At 38.7% G+C, this 19,202-nt stretch overlaps 1 protein-coding gene across 3 annotated transcripts in view; it reads right to left on the bottom strand.

Moving 5' to 3' along the window:
- Nucleotides 1–19,202, bottom strand: part of CDK19 (cyclin dependent kinase 19) — a 179,250-nt gene that overhangs the window by 139,472 nt on the left and 20,576 nt on the right. The window contains exon 1 of one of the 3 annotated variants that reach the window (XM_082856073.1): nt 3,163–3,442. The exons of the other annotated variants lie outside the window; for them this stretch is intronic. The gene's annotated coding sequence lies outside the window, so the exon portion shown is untranslated. Of the gene's footprint in view, nt 1–3,162; nt 3,443–19,202 lie in introns of those variants that run through there. 3 annotated transcript variants of the gene reach the window in all.

Below are 19,202 nucleotides of genomic sequence, written 5' to 3'. Positions count from 1 at the left end.
CATACAATCCAGCAGCTGCACTCCTTGATATTTACCAAAATGAACTGAAAACTTCAGTCCCCACAAAAATCTGCACACAAATGTTTATAGCAACTTTATTCATAACTGCCAAAACTTAGAAGCAGCCAAGATATCTTTCAGTAGGTGAATGAATAGATTAACTGTGGTATATCCAGATGGTGCGATATAATTCAACACTAAAAAGAAATGAGCTATCAAGCCATGAAAAGGCATGGAGGAAGCTTAATGCTTATTACTAAGTGAAAAAAGCTCAACTGGGGCTTCCCTGGTGGCGCAGTGGTTGAGAGTCCGCCTGCCGATGCAGGGGACACGGGTTCGTGCCCCGGTCCGGGAAGATCCCACATGCCGTGGAGCGGCTGGGCCCGGGAGCCATGGCCACTGAGCCTGTACATCCGGAGCCTGTGCTCAGCAACGGGAGAGGCCACAAGAGTAAGAGGCACGCGTACCGCAAAAAAAAAAAAAAAGCTAAACTGAAAAGGTTACGTACTGTATGATTACAATTATGACATTCTGGAAAGGGAAAACTATATAGACAAGAAAAGATCTGTGCTTGCCAGGGGCTCAAAGGAAGGGAGGCAGGGATAAATGGGTGGAGCACAGGTGAGAGACAGGAGGGAAGGGAGCAGGGCAGAACCATTAAAAAGAATGACACAGCTGTTGAGGATATGGCAAATACTGGTTAGAACAAACTAGGCCCAAGATGGAGGAAGAATCTACTTCCAGTAGATCCTGAGCCTCATTATACGCTCATTGTAATACACCCACAGGTGCCATGACAGTTCCAAGGCTGACCCTAAAAGGCCAAAAAGTGGGCAGTGGCCCAATTCCTAGAAATCCCCACCCCTTCTCCAAGATAGTTAGAATATTCTTCCCACTTGTTAGCCTATGAAATTACCCAGCCCATAAAAACTAACCACCCCACAGCACGGGGCCACTCTTGCCTTTGGAGACATCTGCATTGTGCCTATGGAATGTGTATCTCTCTAAATAAACTTGCTTTCACTTTACTATGGCTTGCTCTTGAATTTTGCCCTGCACGAAGCCAAGAACCCTCACTTGGCTGCCCGTCCCAGGAACTCGCCCAAGACCTGTGACATGACCAACCTCTTGTGCCCCATTCTCCTGCAACAGGGGATATGTTTAGAGCAGTAAAATTATTCTGTATGATACTGTAATGGTGGATACATGTGATTATGCATTTTGTCAAACCCACAGAATATACAACACAAAGAGTGACCCTTAAGGTAAACTACGGATTTAGTTAATAACAATGAATAATAATGGCTCATCAATTGTAGCAAACATACCACTAAAGCAAGATGTTAATCATAGGGAGATGGGGGTGGGGAGGATAGGGTTGAGGCAGTAAAAGGGTATATAGGAACTCTCTGTACTTTCCACTCAATTTTTCTGTAAACCTAAAGCTGCTCTAAGGACTTCCCTGGTGGCGCAGTGGTTAAGAATCCGCCTGCCAACGCAGGGGACATGGGTTCAAGCCCTCGTCCGGGAAGATCCCACATGCCGCGGAGCAACTAAGCCCGTGCGTCCCAACTACTGAGCCTGCACTCTAGAGCCTGCGAGCTACAACTACTGAGCCCACGGGCCACAGCTACTGAAGCCCGCGCGCCTAGAGCCTGTGCTCTGCGACAAGAGAAGCCACCACAATGAAAAGCCTGCACACCTCAACGAAGAGCAGGCCCCGCTCACCAGAACTAGAGAAAGCCCGCACGCAGCAACAAAGACCCAACGCAGCCAAAATTAATTAATTAATTAAAGAAAGAAAGAAAGAAATTACTTCCAATCTATTGTTGGTAAATAGAAAATATCCTCCAACTGGCCAGTGAAAAAACCAAAAGAGGGACTTCCCTAGCGGTCCAGTGGTTAAGACTCCGTGCTTCCAATGCAGGGGGGTGCAGGTTCGATCCCTGCTTGGGGAATTAAGATCCCTCAGGCCGCGTAGCGTGGCCAAAAAATTTTTAAAAAAAGAAAAAAAGAGAGAAAGGAGAAAGGGCGTAGGAGGTAAAATTGCAGCTAACTCAATAAAAAGCCTGAAACTCCTCTAGTTAAGAAGAGCAGCTCCTCTGAATAGAAGGAAAGTGAAAGAAATAGTGAAATTGGGTTGATTGTAAAATGGAGTGATCCTGTGCAGGGCAGAGTAGAAACTTAATAAATATATACTCCCCTAACTTCACATAGGTGTATATCCTTAATATACAGTATAATATGCAGCCACTTGATATCAATACAAATATAATTTCCAGAAGACATAAGAAAACCATTCCTCTACTTCCCGTTCAGAATCTATCTGAAAACTAGCCATGTTATTAACTTTAAGAATACAACACTGTTAGCTGCTATAGGTCTTAAAAAAAAAAACCCTACTCAAGTATCATCTGAAGAAAGTTCATAAATGGTTTCATAAATTCAAAGAAAGTAATATCTGTGATATCTGACACCTAAATGGCAACATATTTGTATTTTTTTAAAAAATCAAAGAAGTATTACCCAGGAAAGTTATGTCATATTATTTTCTGAAAAATAACTCATTAAGAAAGTCTCTATAAAAACATATTTTACAAATGTGTGGGATCTATCTGTTTCTCTACTGAAACAAGAACTAACTTGAGAGAAGAGCATATTAACAAGTTCTGAAGAGAGAGGTAATTAGCGTATTGGAAACTCAGATTTTTGGCACATGGGTCTGTCCTCCAGTCATGAGTCATGGACTAGGCTGCCTATTTATTATGAAGCAATCTTTCAGTAAAAGGGGCAGCAAGGAAGAATACAACATGAATAATGACTTGGATAACTTCTGAGGAAGAAATCATAGTGAAATTAGGTCTGAGAAAGTTAGATAGCATATACTATACATTATGCTAATGCTCTTTTCCTTTTACTCTTACTGTTTAGTTAACAGCAGAGAAACGGAAATTTAGTCCTTAGTTCTATTTAACGTTTTCCATTTTTTATGGATTTTAGTAATACTGAATAAAATTATTCAAGTATTAGCTTGGCTTTACGTTTTGTGAAATGCACCATTATAAATTATTTTGTGATAACATTTGTGAAAACCTCTCACCTGTCACATACCCACCCCAGCACACACACACAATGACACCAGAAGGCAACACTCTGCTTTACCTTCTGCTGAAAAGTCTGCTACCTCCAACGCTTGAGGTCCATACACGAAGCCCTCCTGGAATCTATGAACACAGCAGAGGCAAAAGGCAGAGAAGTTTATGTAGATTTAAAGTTACACTGCCCAAAACATAAAATGCCAAACGCCTACCACAAGTCTACATATCTGCCAAGGATATCAGATTCTGGATTTGACAATGAGTAAATCAACACTATACTGATATCATTCAGAGTTCATTATACATTATGCAGCTAATTACCTGAAAAAAACAAAAGTTGAGCCTTAACTAATATATATTCTCACCAATATAGGTGATTTACACTATCAAAAATGCTAATAAATTTTTAAAATCATGTGAGAGAGCCAATACATCTATAAGGAATATATAAGAAATTAAGTAGAAAAATATACTTCACATAATGAAGTGTGATAGACTCTACAGCTCAAGGTACATTCTTTCTTAGGACCGGAGACTGCTGGGAATATAGGAGAAAAACAATTAGAAACAGACATGCATAGGGGAAAGGGAAAAGTAGAACTGTAAAGATATTCTAATGCCAAGATTTAATTTAAGTCTGACAGCAATGTTGAAATGAGTCAGATATTACATATGCTAAGCAGTATAGGGGAAATCTACCTTGTTCGAATCATATAAAATATAAGCATGAAACATGAAATGCTTTTCAGAAAACATTCATGTAAAAAAATTAAGAAATTAGGGACTTCCCTGGCAGTCCAGTGGTTAAAACTCTGCGCTCCCAATGCAGGGGGGGCAAGTGTTCAATCCCTGGTCAGGGAACTAAGATCCCGCATGCCCCACAGTGAAGCAAAAAAAAAAAAAATTAAGAATTTAATCAGGTGTATAGCTGATTCACTTTGTTATAAAGCAGAAACTAACACACCATTGTAAAGCAATTATACTCCAATAAAGATGTTAAAAAAAAAGAATGAGATACAAATAAATTACACTATATAGCAAAAAAAAAGAATTTAATCAGGTAAAACATTTAGATCTCAGATTTCATTTCATTCTTTGCTGATGTTGGGCTTAAAGACTACAAAATGCAGCTAGTATATGAGAAAAGGAGTCAGATAAATTTTACTAGCTATTAAATTTAAAAGAGGGAGGCATGCTATCTTTATGTAATATCGAGAAATCCTTAAAAATACCATCAAACAATTAGGAAAGAAAGAACGAAGCATTGTCTTAAAACATGATGATATGTCGGGCTTCCCTGGTGGCGCAGTGGTTGAGAGTCCGCCTGCCAATGCAGGCGACACGGGTTCGTGCCCCGGTCCGGGAAGATCCCACATGCCGTGGAGCGGCTGGGCCCGTGAGCCATGGCCACTGAGCCTGCGCGTCCGGAGCCTGTGCTCCGCAACGGGAGAGGCCACAACAGTGAAAGACCTGCGTACCGCAAAAAAAAAAAAAAAATCCGCCTGCCAATGCAGGGGACTCGGGTTCGAGCCCTGGTCCGGGAAGATCCCACATGCCCGTGCGCCACAACTACGGAGCCTGCACTCTAGAGCCTGCAAGCCACAACTACTGAGCCCACACACCACAACTACTGAAGTCCTCACACCTAGAGCCCGTGCTCCGCAACAAAGAGAAGCCACCGCAACGAGAAACCCACGCACCACTACGAAGAGTAGCCCCCGCTCACCACAACCAGAGAAAGCCTGCGCTCAGCTATGAGGGTCCAACACAGCCAAAAATAAACTTATTTTAAAAATAGTAATAATCACAGAATGTTATATTTTGCAAAAATTTAAATCAGTGCATTTGACATAAATTAACAATTTAATAAAAGTTGTTAACTAAGAAACACAGGGAATATAGAGTGCGAAGCCAAAAAATTTGGGGAGGAAACCCAAAGAAGCAAAGCAAAAGGCTGAGCTGGTCAAAAGAGCCTAGAGTAACAGACAGGGCTAAATGGCAGCCAGTAGGTCACAGTCTCCAAGAGATGGTTGTATCATGTTACTAATTTAGCAGTTTGCCCAGTACTCTCTGCCTTGGGTGTATCTTAATTCCCAAAACAACCTTATAGACTACACCCTCCTCTAACACAGTGCTTGTGACATTTTAAGCTAAGGACCTGATACACAGTAACTACTTTCATACTGCATATATTTTTAAAAACATGAGATAAGATCCCACCTAATAAAACAATAATGGAGCAAAAGCTTATCTAGTATATATGATGTGCCAGGCACAGTTCTAAAGCTCTACAAGTACTAGCTCACTTGGTCTTTACAACTCTGAGATAAGTTCTGTTATTATCCTCACTTTACAGATGAAAAACTGAGACACAGGGAGCTTAAGAAACTTGCCTAGGGACTCGCCTGGTGGTCCAGTGGGTGAGACTCCACGTTGCCAAAGCAGGGGGCCCGGGTTCGATCCGTGGTCAGAGAACTAGTTGCATGCTGCAACTAAGTTCGCATGCCACAACTAAAAGATCCTGCGTGCTGCAACAAAGATCCCGCATGCTGCAACTAAGACCCGGTGCAGCCTAAATAATTAATTAATTAATTTAAAAGGAAAAAAAAAAACTTGCCTAAATGCACAAAGCCTTAAATGGCAGACCTGCGATTCAAACCCAGACTGTCTACTTCTAGACCACACTCTTAGTCACTATATCATCCAGATTATGGAATTAAAATCACACAAACCAAGCACTTAACTATAGGTAAAAAGTTAAACAATTAAAAACTGTTCTTAAATATTCAATCATGTTATATATATTCTTCAGCATTTGCGACATTTCCTTGGAAAATTAAAATTCAAATAATTGTTGTACAAAATATGTTAAAAAATGAGAAATGCTTACAATATAAAACCAAAAGAAAAAATTTAAAAACAAAAAAAGGCCTAAAAAAGACTAAAGAACATATATCCAAATAACATTCAAATAATATTGGTGTTAGAGTAGCAAAATTGAGTGATTCCATTTCCATTTATTAAAACTTGTTGTCATATGATTACACAACTAAGACATTTTTAAACCTTCAAAAAAATTCAACACAATGGATACTACTACATACCAATTAGGATGTCTACTATCAAAAAAAATTTTTTTAAGGAAAACAACAACAAGCGTTGGCAAGGCTGTGGAAAAGTTGGGACCCCTATATACTGTTGGTGAGAATGTAAAATGGTGCAGTTGCTATAGAAAATACTATGGCAGTTCTTCAAAAGATTAATAATAGAATTACTACATTATTCAGCAATTCCACTTCTGGGTATATAGCCAAAGGAGTTCAAAGCAGGGATTCTCAAAGAAATATCTGTACACCCATGTTCACAGCAGCCTTATTCATAACAGCCAAAAGGCAGAAGCCACCCAAGTCTCCATCAATGGATGAATGGATAAACAAAATGTGCTATATACATACAATGGAATAGTATTCAGCCTTGAAAAAGAAGAAAATGCCTGCACATACTACAACATGGCCTAACCTTGAGGACATTACACTAGATAAAATAAATAAGTCCCAAAAGGACAAATACTGATGATTCTTCTTATATAACGTACCAGAGTCATCAAATTCATAGAGATAAAAAGTAGGATGGTGGTTGCCAGGGGCTGGGAGAAGGGGAAAAATGGGAAGTTATTCTTTAATAGGTACAGGGTATCAGTTTTACAAAATGAAAAGGATTTTGTGAATAGATGGTGGTGATGGTGGCACAAAAACATTAATGTATTCGATGTCGCTGAACTGTACACTTAAAAATGATTAAAATGGTAAATTTTATTTTATGTGTACATATGTTGTCACAATTCTTTAAAAAAGTAATAGGTGTTAAGTGTATAACATACAAAAAGCTATGTATAAAAAAAGATAAAGAAAATTATGTTATTTCATCTTCCAGAAAAAGTACTATAAATCCTTTTTTTAAAATTTATTTCTTTTATTTATTTATTTTTGGCTGCATTGGGTCTTCGTTGCTATGCACGGGCTTTCTCTAATTGTGGTGAGTAGGGGCTACTCTTCGTTGCAGTGGCTTCTCTTGCTGCAGAGCACGAGCTCTGGGCTCGTGGGCTCTAAAGCGCAGGCTCAGTAGTTGTGGCGCTTGGGCTTAGTTGCTCCGCGGCATGTGGAATCTTCCCAGACCAGGGCTCGAACCTGTGTCCCCTGCATTGGCAGGCGGATTCTTAACCACTGCACCACCAGGGAAGCCCTATAAATCTCTTTTTAATGTATATTGTTACATGGTTGAAACAATTATACTATATACTTTTTTTAAAAAAAGTAATTACTATCAATGCTATGCTTACCAATGTCAATCCTCCTTAGTACTGAAATATTTAATTTTACTAAACATTTAATTGGAAAAAAAATTTTTTTAACTCAAAAGTTAAAATAATTAAAGCATTAATTTTGCGCCAAGAACTTAAAGAGTATAATATCAAAATAATAGTTTAAATTTTCTAGGTTTCCCAGCAGAACAGCTTCTCTACTCAGAGTTACCAAAGTTACATTCTTGTATTTTAAGACTTTCAATCAAATCTCTTTTGTAAGAGATTACACATGTATTATTACTACTTAGGCTATATTGGTCTCCCTACCTCCATTCTCAATCCCTTTTGCAGCAGACATACTGGCGGCCTACCATATACCCATTCTCCCTTTCTTGCTTAGTAACAGACCCTAGTTTTACTCTGGGCAGCATACCCACATAAGAGTGTACACTTCCTAGCCTTCCCTGCTGCTAGGACTGGTGAATGAGCTAGAAGTGGAAGTCATCGGATGGGACTTCCAGGAAAGCTACTGAAAGGGGATGATTTGGCTGTGTGTCTGTCTGCAACTTGGACACGATGAATGGCACTCCAGCAGTCATTTTGGACCATGAGGTAACAGAATTTATGCCAAAGGACAGTGAGGCAGACAGAAGGAACTCAGGTCCTTGATGAACTCAGATCCTAGAGTCACCATACAAAGCTTCAGTGTGAGAAATATACCTCTATCTTGTTGAGACCACTTGTTTTGTATCTAGGTAAACCAGAATCTAATTAAATAACTCACTTTTATGCTGCTATTAGTGATCTTTCTAAAATGTAAATCATAATTATCAAAATCCTTATCTTGCCACATAGGCCCTTCCATGACTTCTTTGGCCTCTGCATATTTCTGCAGCCTTACCTTAACCTTAAGCTCCAGCCATAAAGAACCACATGTAGGATGGTGACCGCAGTTAACAATACTGTATTGCATGTTTGAAAGTTGCTAAGGGAATAGATCTTAAAAGTTCTCATCACAAGAAAAAAGAATTTTGTAACTACGTATGGTGACATACTAAAAAGAAATAGGGAGAGAATATGTATTCTGCACCCAGGATATGGTGTACAATCTATGCCATTAGGTCAATTTTATTAACTGTGTTACCTAAATTGTCAAAATCCTAAAGATTCCTAACTGTACTGTTGTATCATTTACTATGAAATGTATATTTAAACTTTTACTCTGGAAAAAATAAGAAAAGAAATTCAAATGTGATTCATTTCAAATCACAAAAATTCTGATATTAAGGAATATATTAGAAGACATCAGGATTCTAAGCCAGTTGATAATACTTAATTTTGTTAACTATAAAATATCATTTCTCTTCCCAAACAAACCAAGTATCCTGAGTGGATAAATAAATCTTCTTTTTTTTTTTTTCAGTACAACTTTTGAGGTCTTGAGGAGAAAAAGGCAACAGAGAACATTTTCTCTCTTGCAAGACATCCTTACAACAAATATTCACTGAGTATCATTTATGTGCCAAGCATTGTACTAGGCAGTTAAATACAGAATAATGAGCTCTTTGAAAAAGCACCAAGGTACTAAGAGCGTATTCATCCTCATCTACGTGAGATGAGAAAGCTTAGAGGAGATGGCATTTAAATTGTTTTAACGGGAAAATGAAACTTAAGAAAAAGAGGGATTTAATTTTCCATTTTTTATGAGCTCCATTTGTTTTTCGGTAAAATAGGAGGAGCCAGTGTCTTTTTAGTGCCCACTATGTAGCCCGGTACCAGGTTCTTTACACAGGTTCTTTACATTTAATTATCTCAATTAAGCCTCATAAAATTTCTGTGAGATACTTCTTAACCTCATTTTAAAGGCTAAGAAATATAATACATAATTTGTTAAACAGCTAGGATCTGAGCTCGGAAATCTCTGCCTCTAACAACTGATACTCATTACACATTAGCTCTTAAAGTTTTAGATATAAACATAAAATATAGGGGCCAAGAGAAAGTTATCAATAAATAACTCACCAATTAACTTAGCTTCCATATGCTTCATCACTAACTACAACAGTTTAGCTGGGTATAAGGAAGCCACTTTTTAAGTGACGAGGAAAAAACTGACTTTAAAGAGCACAACTGATAGAATCAAAATTCAAACTTTCTGAAGTAAGCTTTAAAGCATAAATAAAAACCAACAGCAAAACTTCAGAATAAATCTTTCTCATTACAATCGTCTTTCATTCCCTCCAGTATTAAGTAGGAGAATACATTGCAAGAGATAACGTCTCTCCTAAATTCTATGTATGTTTTACAACCCCAATCGATGACCCTGAGAGAAAGCCTATTTCTCACCACATAATACTGATATTTAGAATAATACCTCAGATGAGTAACTACATCCATTAAAAGTTTAGTAAAAATACTAATAATAATAGAGTCCAAACAAGAAAATAACTCTAGGGAAAAAATTAATTTAATGCTATGACTGTTGTGATTCAACAATCCTTACCCAGATCTCCTCAAGCCTCAAAAGAGATGTATTATTACAACAGTGCATGTATCCAGGCAACTCTTTATAAGAGGTTCAGGAAAGGATATAACCTAAAACTAAATTAGAAGTCCCCCGAAATGGTGGCACAAGACATTTCAGATAGGTAGAATAAAGTGTCCCAACAGTGAGGATGGTTCAATGCAATGGTGAATAACCAAAAAAGCTTTAAATTTTCTCCTATGGGAATATTTTAAAATTCAGAAAATTTTATCTATATGAAAGTTCATGTTTAATCCTATCTGAAAACAAAAGAGGTTGGCATCAGCAACCTAAGTCTTTCTCACCCAGGAGCAAATGCCTTAGCCCCGTAACCCCCTACCATTAACCAACCAATCATATTTTAGTCACCTGGTTACTGAGGATCTTCCACTGGGTCCCAGAACTCAGAGTCCACATCAATAATGCCTTGTTATGCATATTTTTTTCACAACATAGAACAGAGGTTTCACACTGCGAATTTTACAGCCCTATTCCCCATGGTGAGAAACACAGCAGAACCTGATGAAAGTAAGATCCTACTCAGAGACCCAAATAACCCTTAATTCAGAGTCAAAGAACCTCTGCCAACAACTTGCCCAGGTGCCTCTCCCACCGCACTCTGATCCCAATTCCTCAGAATAAAAATTTAAAGATTCCAACAGGAAATTTGTGAAATATAAAAACTAATGCTGGGACTTCCCTGGTGGTGCAGTGGTTAAGAATCCGTCTCCCAACGCAGGGGACACGGGTTCAAGCCCTGGTCCGGGAAGATCCCACATGCCATGGAGCAACTAAGCCTGTGCGCCACAACTACTGAGCCTGCGCTCTAGAGCCCACGAGCCACAACTACTGAGCCCACGTGCCACAACTGCTGAGCCTGTGCTCTAGAGCCCACAAGCCACAACTACTGAGTCCGCATGCCACAACTACTGAGCCTGCGCTCTAGAGCCCGTGAGCCACAACTACTGAGCCCGTGTGCCACAACTACTGAGCCTGCGCTCTAGAGCCCGTGAGCCACAACTACTGAGCCCATGTGCCACAACTACTGAGCCTGTGCTCTAGAGCCCACGAGCCACAACTACTGAGCCTGCGTGCCACAACTACTGAAGCCCGCACGCCTAGAGTCCGTGCTCTGCAACAAGAGAAGCCACCGCAATGAGAAGCCCGCGCACCACAACAAAGAGCAGCCCCTGCTTGCCACGAGAGAAAGCCTGCATGCAGCAACAAAGGCCCAACGCAGCCAAAAATAAATTAATTATTTTTTAAAAACCACTAATGCTACAGTTACACACCAAAACAGAAGTAACTTCTCAAAGGAACCTGCTATCCTCAACTAATTCAAGGGAGAAACACAATTAGTAAGAGAAAAGGACATGATATAACAGTTCTTACCTGTCAAAACAGAACTGAATTCTTACTTTGTACTACCTGTCTAAATAAACCTGGAAATACAGGAAGAAAATAAGAACAAAGGATACACTTTCCACTCTGTAATTATGCAGTTGGTAAAACTGCTATTTTTCCTTTTATGCCACCTCACTGACCCCACAATTTGGACCCAGGTTCTGGGCAACCCACTCAGCTACCTTCCTGGCCTTTTTCAGAGCTGCAGGAGCGGGCTCTTCACCCCACTCATCCAACTGGTCACTGAATCCCACTTATCTCCTAAATATCTTTTGACCTTCCTCCCAGCTTTGCCCCTTTTCTTTCTTTCTAAAAAATTTTCAATTTATATCGGACTATAATTGATTTACAATGTTGTGTTAGTTTCAGGTGTACAGCAAAGTAATTCAGTTATACATATACATATATCTATTCTTTTTCAAATTCTTTTCCCATTTACGTTATTACAGAATATTGAGCCAAGTTCCCTGTGCTATACAGGAGGTCCTTGTTGGTTATCTATTTTAAATATAGTAGTGTGTATATGTCAATCCCAAACTCCCAATTTATCCCTCCCCCCCACCCCCGCAACCTTTCCCCTTTGGTAACCATATATTTGTTTTCTAAGTCTGTGAGCCTGTTTCTGTTTTGCAAATAAGTTCATTTGTATCATTTTTTAGATTCCACATATAGGTGATATCACATGGTATTTGTCTTTCTCTGTCTGTCTGACTCACTTCACTTAGTATGATAATCTCCAGGTCCATCCATGTTGCTACAAATGTAGCTTTGCCCCTTTTCTACCCCCACAGCTGCCACTAAGAAACAGGTCCTCCTCATTTCTCACCTGGACCTCTCTAACAGCCTCCTGCTCCACTCTCCTCCCTCTCTGGTCCACTCCACCATCCACACTGCTGCAAAACTGATCATGAAATTCCACTCTGTGAGGTTACACACCCAACTGTTAGCAGTAGTTATCTCTAGTGAATGCCTACATTTCTGGTGTTACTTGTTTGCACTTTATAACAAGCATGTGTCCCTTTTACAATCAGAAAAGAATGTTTACTATTTCCATTTTGGGAACTATTAGAATCTATTCCATTTGAAATCTATTACCCCACTTCATCAGGTTAAAGGTCACATTCTTTATCCAGGCACACGATGATCATGCTCTGCCTTTCTCAGACATATTTCTAATCTCCATCCCCATTACTTACCTTAGCCATACTGAATTACCTGCTATTGTGTTTCTTGATATCCTAATTTTATTTTTTTAACATCTTTATTGGAATATAATTGCTTTACAATGGTGTGTCAGTTTCTGCTGTATAACAAAGTGAATCAGCTATATGTATACATATATCCCCATATCCCCTCCCTCTTGCGTCTCCCTCCCTATCCCACCCCTCTAGGTGGTCACAAAGCACCGAGCTGATCTCCCTGTGCTATGCGGCTGCTTCCCACTAGCTAGCTATTTCACGTTTGGTAGTGTATATATGTCCATGCCATTCTCTCACTTTGTTCCAGCTTACCCTTCCCCCTCCCCATGTCCTCAAGTCCATTCTCTACATCTGCATCTTTATTCCTGTCCTGTCCCTAGGTTCTTCAGAACCATTTATTTTTTTTAGATTCTATATATATGTTAGCATACAGTATTTGTTTTTCTTTCTGACTTACTTCACTCTGTATAACAGACTCTAGGTCCATCGGCCTCACTGCAAATAACTCAATTTTGTTTCTTTTTATGGCTGAGTAATATTCCATTGTATATATGTGCCACATCTTCTTCATCCATTCATCTGTCGATGGACACTTAGGTTGCTTCCATGTCCTGGCTATTGTAAATAGTGCTGCAACGAACATTGTGGTACATGACTCTTTTGAATCATGGTATTGTCTGGGTATATGCCCAGTAGTGGGATTGCTGGGTCGTACGGTAGTTCTATTTGTACTTTTTTAAGGAACCTCCATACTGTTCTCCATAGTGGCTGTATCAATTTACATTCCCACCAGCAGTGCAAGAGGGTTCCCTTTTCTCCACACCCTCTCCAACATTTATTGTTTCTAGATTTTTTGATGATGGCCATCCTGACGGGTGTGAGATGATACCTCATTGTAGTTTTGATTTGCATTTCTCTAATGATTAGTGATTTTGAGCATCCTTTCATGTGTTTGCTGGCAATCTGTATATCTTCTTTGGAGAAATGTTTATTTAGGTCTTCTGCCCATTTTTGGATTGGGTTGTTTGTTTCTTTAATACTGAGCTGCTTGTAAATTTTGCAGATTAATCCTTTGTCAGTTGCTTCATTTGCAAATATTTTCTCCCATTCTGAGGGTTGTCTTTCATCTTGTTTATGGTTTCCTTTGCTGTGCAAAAGCTTTTAAGTTTCATTAGGTCCCATTTGTTTATTTTTGGTTTTATTTCCATTTCTCTAGGAGGTGGGTCAAAAAGGATCTTGCTGTGATTTATGTCATAGAGTGTTCTGCCCATGTTTTCCTCTAAGAGTTTGATAGTGTCTGGCCTTACATTTAGGTCTTTAATCCATTTTGAGTTTATATTTGTGTATGGTGTTAGGGAGGGTTCTAATTTCATTCTTTTTACATGTAGCTGTCCAGTTTTGCCAGCACCACTTACTGAAGAGGCTGTCCTTTCTCCATTGTATATTCTCGCCTTCTTTATCAAAGATAAGGTGACCATATGTGCGTGGGTTTATCTCTGGGCTTTCTATCGATATCCTAATTTTATACATTTTGCTTCCCCTGTGTAGAACACAGAAATGTAACAATAATCTTGAGTCTGTTCCTAATAATCAACCTACCTCCCACTAATAGCTATGTCATTAATCTAAGAAAAATAGACTTATCTCACCTAGCAGCACATTATGTCTAATTGTAGCCCACAGTACCACAGTGGTACCAACATACTAAATTCTTTCCTTCTAACCAGGGAGGAACTGGTGTTTTTAAAAGGATAAATTAAGAAGGCACTCTGCATCCATAGCCAAAGAGATGATATGGGAAGAGGCACAATGCAGAGTGCTCAATTTGGGTGGGGGATCGAAGAGTAGAGAAAAATAGGGCAAGTACCCTGGATAAATTTGCAGCACAACTTCTCACTGAGTGCAACAGCTTTATCTGAAGTGTTATAAACTTTCATCAAGTAAAAGCATAATAAAGTTAAACTGGAAATAGTACGAATATTTATATTATTTTCCCTTCTTTTAGCATGAAAATTTAAAAGTTGGCCACTTTTTCAAAGCACATCATTGGTTTCACCTTCCTTCAGTTTCTTCTACTACGTAAACAAGTACAAACAACCATATGGAAATTACAGAGACTATGTGCAACTTAATGAAATCTCTTCTTCTGATTATAAATTACACACAATTCTCTCTTTCAAACCATGTTAAATACAGAAACAAAACCAAGATCTTTACAACTACAAACCAAACACATGAAAATAAGTCAAAACATTCCTTTCATTTGATTGTGTAACTGGGTAAAATAAAACCAGCAAATTGCATTGCCCAATACAGATTTCTACCTAAAGAAATAAATCAAGAAAAAGATAGGGCTTCCCTGGTGGCGCAGTGGTTGGGGGTCCGCCTGCCGGTGCAGGGGACACGGATTTGTGTCCCGGTCCCGGAGGATCCCACATGCCGCGGAGCGGCTGGGCCCGTGAGCCATGGCCACTGAGCCTGCGCGTCCGGAGCCTGTGCTCCGCAACGGGAGAGGCCACAACAGTGAGAGGCCCGCGTACCGCAAAAAAAAAAAAAAAAAGAAAAACAATCCGCCTGACAATGCAGGGGACACAGGTTCAAGCCCTGGTCTGGGAAGATCCCACATGCCGCGGAGCAACTAAGCCCATGCACCACAACTACTAAGCCTGCGCTCTACAGCCCGCGAGCCACAACTACTGAGCCCGTGTGCCACAACTACTGAAGCCCACGCACCTATAGCCCGTGCTCTGCAACGAGAAGCCACTGCAATGAGAAGCCCACGCACCAAAACAAAGAGTAGCCCCTGCTCGCCATAACTAGAGAAAGCCCGCGCGCAGCAACGAAGACCCAATGCAGCCAAACATAAATAAATAAATAAATAAATTTTTTTAAAAAAAGAAAAAAAAGATAGGGAAAGAGGGATGGGGACAAGGACAGTTCAATAGGTTACAATGGCTGAGAAGCAAATCTAAGGATTTTCATACTTTTTGTGCTACATTATATAATCTTCATTCTATTAAAAGAACAAAATTACCATGTTCTTACCTGTAATAATGGTATTATGGTTACGCAGGAGAATGTGTTTATTTTTAGGAGAGGCATGCTGAAATATTAAAGGCTATAGTGCCATGATGATTGCAACTTAGTTTCAAGTGGCTCAGAAAATATATATACGTATGTACAAACATATTTACAGACAAAGCAAATATAGCAATCTGTTAACTATTTAATCTGGACCTGAGGATGGCAAACTACACCCCAAGCCAAATCCAGCTGAGCCTGTTTTTGTAAATAAACTTTTACTAGAACACTGCCATGCCCTTTCATTAACCTGTTGTCTACAGCTGCTTTCTCTCTACAACTCCAGAAGTAATAGTTATAACAGAGACCATATGGCCTCCAAAGCCTAAAATATTTACTGGCCCTTTACATAAGTACAGAAAATATCTGGCCCTTTACGGAAGAAATTTTGCTAACTCCTGTGTAGACAGTGGATATATAGGTGATCATAGAACCAAGTCTTTAAGCTTTTCTGTATGTTTGAATTTTTTTACAATAAAAAGTTGGAAATACATACACTTTTATACACAAATCTTTTGATTTCTTCAGAATACAGACAAATACAGAAACAGATCATTGAAAAAGAGAGCTTGGACACAATCATAATACTGGTATGATACTAAAAAGAGTTATGCAGTTTTTAGTGCAAATGGAACAACTTTTTAGGACAGCAATTTGGAGATATCTAATTTTAAACACTCCTACCCTATACCTATCCTACAAAAATACACAAGTGTGAAAAGATTAGTAGCAGTGCTTGTTATCTGTCAGACCCTTCACATGTCATGCAATCCTCACAACAACCCTATGAGGTAAGTAAGGACCACTATTCTCCCCATTTTACATACGAGGAAACTAAGACATAGAGTTAATTTGCCCAAGTCACACAGCTAACGGTATCACTGGGATTATGAATTCAGATAAAACTTCAAAGCTCAATCGTAATCACCATACAACACTGCCTGTTGAAAAAAAGGACAAAGGAAGTAAATGCAAAATAACCAAAAGATGAATACATAGAACCAATACACAATGCAGACATTCAACCTCCCTGGTAATAAAATAATAATAATATAAATGAAAGCAAAATATCATCTGCCTGTCAGCTTAGATAAGCAGAAAAAATCTAATGTGGGCAAGAGTAAGGAGAAAGAAGCAGCACCATGCCCTTTTGACAGACGTGTAAGTAAAGTCAACCTACTTGGAGAAAAGAGTGTGGCAATATGTTCCTAAATTCTAAATGGGCATATCCTGTGATCCAACAATTCTGCTTCTAAGAATTTATTCTAAAGGGATAATCAGACAAGTGGGCAAACATAATAAGCATTATTTGCTACAGTAAAACAAAAATAAAAACCCAGAAACAACATAAATGTTTATTAATAATAGAAAAATACAGACAATGGAATACCATAAAGCAGTTCAAAATGATTATATAAATCTCTTACTAACAGAAAGATACCAACATATAGCATTTAGATATTTAAAAAGAACAGATTAAAACCACATACGGAGGATGATCCTACTTCTGTAATTTTTTTTTAAAGGTGAGTATGTTTGTTTGTATACAGACCACAAATGGATGAAAAGATGTCAGGAAGGAAATGCACCAAAATATTAAGTAATTATCTCTAGATGGTGGGATTTTGAGTGTTTCTTACTTCCTCCCTTCTTTCTTTCCTTATTATCTAATTACTTTTGCACATTGTATAACTTTTATAATTATTTTTAAAAACCAATTTTAAATATTTGCTTTTTACAGCTCAATAATTACTATTTCCTTATTTATAACATGCAGTATATATTAAGGAGTTCAGAACAATTTGTTAAGGACTTAATGACACTCTAGAAATAAAGAGATACTAAATAGCCAATGATCACCAAAATTTCATGTTAAAAAAATTAATGGTAATAGGATTAACACTTTTTTTTTTTTTTTTTGGCCTCTCACTGTTGTGGCCTCTCCCGTTGCGGAGCAACAGGCTCCGGACGCGCAGGCTCAGCGGCCATGGCTCACGGGCCCAGCCGCTCCACGGCATGTGGGATCTTCCCGGACCGGGGCACGAACCCATGTCCCCTGCATCAGCAGGCAGACTCTCAACCACTGCGCCACCAGGGAAGCCTCATATATTTTTGATAGTATAAAAGCATCATCTCCTTTATTCCTCACAACTCATTCCCCATTTTTACATACTTCTCAGACCCTAATACTTTCCAGTTCTTCCCAAGGTATTAAAAACACTTTTTATACACGTTTAGAATTTATCTTGCCCAAACACCTCCAGATCTCTGAGTTTATTATTTCTTTTACCTCTACACTATGTATTTACCACTCATCCTACTAAACTAAAAATCACTTCTCTGTCTGGCTCACTCTTCCTCCTTCAAAACTCAGCTCTCATAGGCTTTCCCTGCTCTTGGAAGCTTTCCAAATCACCCGCACAGTCCTGGGTAGTTCAGTGTCCCTCCTGGTTACCCCCACAGCATCCTGTGCATACCTGTAAAACAGAATTTATAGCCCTGTATTGTAATCTATTTCATTCTCTCACTAGATTGTAAGAAAAGGAACTGTCTTCTATCCTTACACTCCTAATTCCTGCATAGGGTTATTCAGTAAGAGTCAAATAAATGAGTGAATGATATTGCTTGTTATCTTTTTTCACTGTATATTTTTAATTTAGCCCAATATACTATAAATCCTTAAAGGATGGAACTTTGTCACATGTGTCTTTGCTTTAAAAAAATTTTTTTAATTGGAAAAAAAATACTAGCAGACTTAAATGTAAGACCTAAAACTACAGAACTCTTAGAAGAAAACAAAAAAGTAAATCTTTGCAACCTTAGATCAAGCGGCAGTTTCCTAGTACAAGCAACAAAAGAAAAAAAGACATAAAGTGGACATCATCAAAATTAAAACCTTTTGTGCTTCAAAGGACACCATCAAGAAAGTGAAAAGGCAATCCACAAAATGAGAGAAAATATTTGCAAATCATAAATCAGATAAGGGCCTAGCATCCAGAATATATAAAGAACTCTTACAATTCAACAACAACAAAGAATAAAAAGACAGCCCAATTAAAAAAATGGGAAAGGGATTTGAACAGACATTTCTCCAAAGACTATACACAAATGGCCAAAAAGCACGTGAAAAGATGCTCAATATCATTACTTATTAGGGAAATACAAATCAAAACCACAATGAGATACCATTTCATACTCACTAGGATGGCTAAAATAGAAAAGACAGACAATACCAAATGCTAACAAAGGAATTGGAACCCTCACACATTGCATTTCGGAATGTAAGATGGTACAGCGGCTTTGCAAAACAGTCTGGTAGTTCATCAAAAGGTTAAATATAGAGTTAACATACAACCTTAGGTTCCACTCTTAGCAATTCCACTCTTAGGTATAGGCCCAACAATTTAAAACATATGGTCAAAAAAACATTCTACATAAATGTTCATAGCAGCATTATTTACAACAGCCAAAAAGTGGAAGCAACCCAAATAACCATCAACTGATGAATGCATAAACAAAATATGGTATATCCACACAATGGGATAATCTTCGGCCACTTACAAGACTGAGGTACTCATACATTCTACAACATG

Source organism: Leucopleurus acutus, assembly GCF_964270905.1.
Source record: "Leucopleurus acutus genome assembly, chromosome: 15".
Lineage (NCBI taxonomy): Eukaryota > Metazoa > Chordata > Mammalia > Artiodactyla > Delphinidae > Leucopleurus > Leucopleurus acutus.
Note: the sequence above shows the minus strand (reverse complement) of the source record. Positions and strands in the feature narration are given on the sequence as shown.